This window comes from Erinaceus europaeus, chromosome 19, assembly GCF_950295315.1.
Source record: "Erinaceus europaeus chromosome 19, mEriEur2.1, whole genome shotgun sequence".
Classification (NCBI taxonomy): Eukaryota; Metazoa; Chordata; class Mammalia; order Eulipotyphla; family Erinaceidae; genus Erinaceus; species Erinaceus europaeus.
This window is the reverse complement of record NC_080180.1, coordinates 12343558-12351874: the sequence shown is the minus strand read 5'-3', so window position 1 is coordinate 12351874 and position 8317 is coordinate 12343558. Positions and strand designations below refer to the sequence as shown.

Sequence of the window (8317 nt, the reverse complement as noted above, 5' to 3'; positions counted from 1 at the left end):
CCAGGCTTCCCTAGACTGAAGACCCCACCAATGTGTCCTGGAGCTCCGCTTCCCCAGAGACACACCCTACTAGGGAAAGAGAGAGGCAGACTGGGAGTATGGACCGACCAGTCAACGCCCATGTTCAGCGGGGAAGCAATTACAGAAGCCAGACCTTCTACCTTCTGCAACCCACAATGACCCTGGGTCCATGCTCCCAGAGGGATAGACAATGGGAAAGCTATCAGGGGAGGGGGTGGGATGTGGAGATTGGGTAGTGGGAATTGTGTGGAGTTGTACCCCTCCTACCCTATGGTTTTGTTAATTAATCCTTTCTTTAAAAAAATGGGTAGCTTCAGTATCTGTTATTTTCTTGCCATGAGTCATGCTTGAGAATTTTATTTGGTATCATTGGGTATCTATGGCATGTCAGAAGCTCATTTGTGTTATAATCTAACTCAGTCAACCCTTCATAAATGTAACACACAAGCTCTAACTGGAAAAAAGAAAACTATTGGGAATATTTTCCTCATTTCACCTTATTTAGTTAACAGGGGAATCTTCAGCAGACCACAGTGCCTCTGTGTGTTCCTAGCAACGAGAAACCATGGCAGAGCGCGGCCTGGAGCAGCAGCCTTCTGCGTTTGCTCATCTGTGATGAGGTGCATTGACGCTAGGGATTTGTGAGTCTGAAGATATAAAGTTCTACTTGCCTGCCACTGGGAAATCTTCTCTATGCTAAGCAGAGGTAAGTGCAAATGACGTCAGAGTCCATGTGTGGATCTACAAAGTCTTGAGTTTCTGGAATTGGAAAAAAAAAAAAAAAGTCCTACAATTACTAAGATCACAGGTATTCTTTAGTAGCTCACTTTTTAAAAAAAAATTCAGATTATTCTGGGGGGCCCAGTGGTAGTGCAGTGGGTTAAGCGCACATGGTGTGAAGCACAGGGACCAGCGGAAGGATCCCGGTTTGAGCCCCCTGCTCCCCACCTGCAGGGGAGTCGCTTCACAGGAGGTGAAGCAGGTCTGCAGGTGTCTATCTTTCTCTCCTCCTCTCTGTCTTTCCCTCCTCTCTCAATTTCTCTCTGTTCTATCCAACAACAACAGCAATAACAACAATATTAGCAACAATAATAACGATATACAAGAGCAACAAAGGGGAAAAAATCGCCTCCAGGTGCAGTGGATTCATAGTGTAGACAGCGAGCCCCAGCAATAACCCTGGAGGCAAAAGAAAAAAAAAGAGGAAAAAATTCTGATTATTCCAAGTAACTGATATTTTAAAAGAGAAGACAGGGGATACTATATTGAAGAAAGAAGTTCATTTTTTCTTTGTTTTTGTTTTCGTTTTCCCTGGCAGTGCTATTACTGGGGCTCAGTGCCAGCACCACAAATCCACCTTTGCCAGTGGCCTCTTTCCTTTTTTTTTCCTTTCTATTATATTTTATACAAAGAAGGAAATAGAGAGTAGAGGGAAACATCAAGAGGAAGAGAAAAAGATAGAAACCTGTGGTCCTGACTGGGAGTATGGACCTACCAGTCAACGCCCATGTTCAGCGGGGAAGCAATTACAGAAGCCAGACCTTCTACCTTCCGCAACCCTCAAGGACCCTGGATCCATGCTCCCAGAGGGATAGAGAATACGAAAGCTATCATGGGAGGGGATGGGTTATGGAGATTGGGTGGTGGGAATTGTGTGGAGTTGTACCCCTCCTACCTTCATTAATCCTTTCTTAAATAAAAAGTTTAAAATAAATAAATAAATAAATAAAAAGAAACCTGTGGTCCTGCTTCACCACTTCTGAAGCATCTGTCCTTCAGGTAAGGAATGAAGTCTTGAACCTGGGTCCTTGAGTACTGTGTATACTATAATAGGTGCACCTCTGCCCAGCCCATTGAAGAAAGTGATTTTTAAAATTGGATTTTTTTTCTCTCTACTTAAATTCTGAACATTTTCCTTGAGAATTCAACCTTAGAAAACAATATGTGGGAGTTGGGCGGTGGCGCAGCGGGTTAAGTGCATGTGGCACAAAGCACAAGAACCGGTGTAAGGATCCTGGTTCAAGCCCCCGGCTCCCCACCTGCAGGGGAGTTGCTTCACAGGCAGTGCAGCAGGTCTGCAGGTGTCTGTCTTTCTCTCCCCCTCTCTGTCTTCCCCTCCTCTCTCCATTTCTCTCTGTCCTATCAAACAACAACAACATCAATAAGCACAACAAGGGCAGCAAAAGGAAAAATAAATAAACATTTAAAAAAATTTTATATATATATATATATATATATATATATATATATATATATATATATATATATATCTTGGACTGGGAAGACAGCATAATGTTTATGCAAAAGACTTCCATTCCTGAGGCTCAATCGCCAGCACCACCATAAGCCAGAGTTGAGCAGTGCTGTGGTCTTTCTGTATCTCTTCCACTCATTAAAATAAAGCCCAATAAATAATTTTTAATGGATGTGTATATATGCACAATGGAATATTTTCACACTGTAAGAAATGACGAAGTCTTTTTTGCCCTTTACTACAACATGGATGGAGCTGGAGGGCGTCATGTTAAGTGAAATGTCCGAAGGAGAAAGACAAATAGCAAGTGATCTTATTCGTGGAAGATTTAGGAAGTAAAACAAGGGAATCGAGGGGGAGAAATATATATGGAGAGAGAGAGAGAGAGAGAGAGAGATGCTTGGCCTATGTCTGCAGATCTGGAGTCACTGCAAAGGGTGGAGGGAAGAGGCTCTCTGGGGTAGGGGCCCAGTGCTCTGCACTAGAGGAAAACGGTACATTTGTGGTGGGAGAGGTGGGCTAGCACCTATTTTGGAGAGAAGTTCAGTTCTGCCTGTGAGATTATAAGTCTTATAAGACAACTTTCCCTCAATAAAAATCAATTAACAAGAAATAATCTGCAAAGTTAGAAAAAAAATTAAAAGTTCTGCTACTACAAAGAAAGATTAAAAAAAAAAAATCTCTAGGAACTTGTGTGACCCTCCAAGATATAAACTAAAAACACTGTTTTCTTGGATGAGTTCTTAAAAATAATGGAGCAGTTAACTTCAGGATAGATTTTTTTCTCCTATGGCAATTGTAATTCACTCTTATCATCAAGAATCGCATAATTACTGTTTACTAGGTGTTCTGGATTCTGATGCGTTGTGTAGGAAATGAAATGTGATGTAGAGAATCAAAGCCTCTAAGGCCTTTGCCCTCAGAAGTTAACAGGATGGCACATGACATGACAGTATGAAATTAGTATTCATATAAGGCAAGTTAGCAAGTGATCTATTATGAGGATGCACCAAGTGAAATTTAGCAAAGTTTGAAGGCAGAATTATAAGATATCTGGAGGAGTACAGCAAAGACAATTATTATGACAAGAGGTTTTTTGAGATGTGAACAATCTTGAGATTTTGGAGAAGAGAAAACTTTCCATAAAGGGAAGTCTGCATTGCCAGAGGAGAGCAGAAAATACACCCACTATTGGTTCAATCTCTGAGTAACAGCGTTGTGTGTAGGCATGCGGTGGAAAAGAGTAATAGGAGAGACTGACAGTGGTAGTCTGTGTATTAAAAAGGACACGGCATTCTCTATGTAGGATATGTGCTCTTTAAACTGCACTTGAACATCCGAAGCATCCAAACAATTGAACATTTTGTAAATACATTTTTATCTGGATTTTTCAAAATAACAATATTATGAAAAAGAAGGGAAACAAAGATTGGGAAACTATGCTAGGTTAGAGACATGATAGTGTGACATCCTGGTGGAGAAAAATAAGTTAAAAGGACATAGCTTACATAATTGGACGAATTTGAAAATGCTCTCACTTATATAATCCTATTGCATTACTGTGAAATTTCCAGGAAATATATCAGCATTGTTACATAGGAAACATACCTCTGTCCTTGGGAGACAGATACAGGGGTATCTAGGGAAGAAATGTTATGATTCAATCAAGAAATTCTCAAATAGCCACACAGACACAGAGAGAAAGAGAGAGAGAGAGACAGAGAGAGAGAGAGAGATTAACATTGAGAAATCCAGGCAGAGAGCATATGGGTGTTAACTTTTCCATCTTTTGCAAAATTGCTCCAAGATTCAAAGTGGTAACAATAAAAAGTAGGGGTACTTAATTTTTCTGTTGATCATGTTTCCCATCCTAACCCTAACCCTAACCCTAACCCTAACCCTAACCCTAACCCTAACCCTAACCCTAACCCTAACCCTAACCCAACCCTAACCCTAACCCTAACCCTAACCCTAACCCTAACCCTAACCCTAACCCTTACCCACTGGAAGCTTTCCTATTCTTTATCCCTCTGGGATTATGGACCCAAGGTCATTATGGGGCCCAGAAGGTGAAAGGTCTGGCTTCTGTAATTGCTTCTTCACTGGACATGGACATTGGCAGGTCGATCCATACCCTCAGCATGTTTCTATCTTTCCCTAGTGGGGGAGGACTCTGGAGAGGTGGGGCTCTAGGACACATTGGTGAGGTCATCTGCACAGGGAAGTAGGGTTGGCATCATAGTAGCATCTATGACTTGGTGACTGAAAAGCATCTGTGACTTGGTGGCTGTAAAGCAGAACAAATAGTTTAATAATTGGGCACATAAAGCTAAGAATGTAGCAGATGAGGGGCTGGGCGGTAGTACAGTGGGTTACATGCACATGGCACAAAGTGCAGGGACTGGTGTAAGGATCCCAGTTCAATCCCCTAGTTCCCCACCTGCGGGGGGAGGGTGTTCACTTCACAAGTGGTGAAGCAGGTCTGCAGATGTCTTTCTCTCCCCCTCTCAGTCTTCCCCTCCCCTCTTCTCTTGATTTCACTCTGTCCTGCCCAACAATAGAAATAACAACAATAACAATAATAACAACAGCAAGGGCAACAAAATGGGGGGGGGGGGAAATGGCCTTCAGGAGCAGTGGATTCCTAGTGCAGGTACCGAGCCCCAGTGATAACCCTGGAGGCAAAAAAAAAAAAGAATGAAATTTGGGGAAAAAGCTAGGAAGTCTATTTTAGGTATATTCCAAGGGGCCCATGACCTTACTGATTTTTGCCTGAGCCTGACAGCTAACATGCATGTGGACCAAAGGTTTGTATGAGGATATTCTGTCAGAGTTGGGGATAGAACTAGAAAACTAGATCAGAGCAGAGAGTAGCTCCCTTATATGGGAAAATTATATAAATACCACTAACTGTAAATCCCATTGATCTGACCTCATGTCTGTTCATATGTAGCACAGGAGCCTGTGTAACCTCTGTGTCTCTGTCAGTCTGAGCTCACATTCTGTGGCCATATCCAGGAACATTCTAGGCTGCACTCATTTCAGGACCCATCTTCCTTGAGTGGCAGAGTATGTTGACCCAGCCTCCCTTCAGAGAATGGGGCATAAGTGCAGCAAGCAAGTAGAAAGACCTAAAAAAGACACCATAAAGTACTTAAACAAATAGTTTCTACTTAGACCTATATATACTCCCCACCTATGTTCTGTTTCACCTTCCTCAATTACTCTGTGGCTAACCTTGTCAAATAAAGTAAGAACTACCAAAGCTGGATAAGGGCAAGAATCTGGCATGCTTTACTGATGGCTCTTTTGGTCACTACCAGCCTGCCCCATTATCTGGGACCCTAGTCAGGGAATTCTGGGATTCCCTCATAGATATAATGGGCCTAGACCTCTAACAGATCCCTCTTTCCACCATAGCTGGTCATCTCTATCAGATAAAACATCGTGGGCCCTCCTGTGGGTCTCTATAGAACCTGACCCTCAATATGCTAACAATCTTTATCTCACAACTTCTTTCACTCATTTGATATCCCTTGAAATGTTAGTAAATGACTTCATGATTATGTCACTTCAGATTGTGGTGATTATTTTCTATGGAGGTATTTGTTTTGTGGTTATCATTGGCAGATTTATTAATGCATTGTGGTCTTATTTTTATCTTGAAATGACAGCTTTGGGTAATAACCTGTCAATTGTTTACTTTGAGTTATCACCTCATGTAACACAGTGGCTTTCTCAAATGCTAAGATCAGCATTTAAAAAAGACATTTTTACTTTATATTTTATATTCTTAAAGCAGTGTAGATTGGTTTGCTATGAGGAATACAACTCAATACAGATTATTTTACATGCACCTGGACAAACACAGTTTTCGTCTGTAGAAAGGTTGGACAGTTTCCTAAAATTTTGTGTAATAATGGGACAGTGATTTCAATCTACTTTGGAAATGATGAAAAGCTGCTAACATTGTGCTTGTACCAGTGAGAGTTGGAGAAGGGCACTTTGATAAATTACAGTAAGGTCAAGACTTGTTTCAGTGGCTTCCAGAATTTACCAGCATTGGATAATTAATTCTCCTTATTTAGAATTGTACTGAGTGTCTTCCCCTTTAATCATTCTAGCAGAAGGGTGTGGGCCATACCAGTTATTTGGTGCTCTGCTCTCTGCTGTTGGCATCTGGAAGGAGTCATTTTTTAAATAAGTTTTCCATCTACTGAGATGATTAATACCAGCTCAAACAGCTACTAGCTGTTTTTCCTAAAGGAGTTGGTGGGTGTTCACTGACTCACTTTCTCACATCCTGTCCCTATTGTGATCATGAATTTGCTTTTTAAAGAGGTCTGGCCATCCCCAGCCTATAGCCATGGAACAAAATGAGTTTATATGTTTGGTCACCTAAAACCTTGGCTGTGAAAATGTCACACTCTAAATGACAAGGCCAACACTTTATATTAGAATAATCAGTTTTATCTGGCTTTACTTTCCATGGAGGGGAGTTCATATCAGTTGAAAATTCAACAGGATTTTAATGATGTAATCGCAAGAATAAAGCAAAATTGGCATTGTCAATTCAAATAATGGTATACTTTACAATATAAACCTGGTAGTAGCCAAGTAAAATCAACTGGCAAGTGGAAATGAAGTTCATTTCTTTCAAAGATTCTAAACACTGATCTTCCCTAAAGTAGGGACACAGAGGTACAGACAAAATTTTAAAATACACAGAAATGAGAAATTACTTCGTAGATAGGATGTGATTTTGGAAGCAGACTGGACAGGTGGATCAGGTGTTCTGTTTACTGCAGGGTGTGGGTGTCCAGTATGCCCATGCTATAGTTTCTACAGCTGAAGTTGTGGTTAGTGCTTTAAATGTGTTTGAGATGCAAAATCACATGTCAAAGAAGAGAACAGACATACGCAGTTAGGAAAGGCAGGATCTAAGGACTCGGAAGAATGATTTTAATTACTCTGCACAAGAATCCAGGGTTCAAGTCCCTGGTCCTCACCTGCAGAGAGAAAGCTTCATGAGTGTTGAAGCAGGGCTGCAGGTGTCTCTGTCTCTTTCTCTATCTCCCTTCTCAATTTCTCTCTGTCTCTGTCCAACAATAGCATACATTACTAACAAAAGGAGCACAATTAGGTGGATTGAATCAAAGTTACTGAATTTGAAAGATAGCTAAAACTGCTAAGTTCAAAGCCAATACTATATGTAATGCTGAAAGACTGACACCATCTCTACTGTGTCAGGAGCAACGTCAGGGAGGTGTGTTACTATTATTTTCTGTTGTGCTGAAAGTCCTAGGCAATGCTGTAAGAAAAAGACAAAAAATGTTAGTAAAGTGTAATATAAAATTAATGTTACTTGAAAATATGTAATATAGACATAAAATTCAAGACATTTTACACATTATTAATATGATTCATTAAAAAAGCATTTTGTCAACTACTCTGTGTAGGGGTTATTCAGTCTAGTATGTGTCAGTTGCAGGGTGCACATTTTAGCCAGTCTAAGGGTTTAGAGATAGCTCACCATGTAGAGAGCAGACTTCACTGTGTGCAAGGTTCTGAGTTCAACCCTTGAGTAAATCTTTTGAAGACAGGTGCTGTGGAGTCTCTCCTCCTTCTATCTCAAAATGTGAAGTAAGTACCTCAGAAATACAGATGTGAAGCCTCAGCAAACTAAACACCCTGACGACACAGAAAGTTTTAAAAAATTCCAAGTACCTAGCTCCAAATACATGCAAGAACTCTCTATAGAAAATTCTAAAATAGAATTTAGTTGCTGATTTTCACCAAAGCCTTGTAGTGATGCTAATTGATAATTGATTGATGAAATCCAGAAAAAATCCCTGCAGAGTGTTGGGGTCTTGGGCTGCTAGTCTTTTTTTTTTTTTTAATTTATTTACTTACATATGACTTGAAAATCACTTTTTCTTTCAAACTGAATGTCAGTTATTTACAAGTCTCATGTATTTTGTTCCTGTTATTTGACAGAAGAGAGAGAAATCGAGAAGAGAGTAAGAGATAGCAAGGGAGAGA

At 40.5% G+C, this 8317-nt stretch overlaps 1 long non-coding RNA gene across 1 annotated transcript in view; it reads left to right on the top strand.

Annotated features, from left to right (window-relative positions):
* Nucleotides 1–441: 441 nt before the first annotated feature.
* LOC132534714 (uncharacterized) overlaps nucleotides 442–8317 on the top strand; it is a 152264-nt gene continuing 144388 nt past the window's right edge. The window contains exon 1 of the long non-coding RNA XR_009546426.1: nucleotides 442–727. This is a non-coding gene — a long non-coding RNA (uncharacterized LOC132534714). The remainder of the gene's footprint in view (nucleotides 728–8317) is intronic.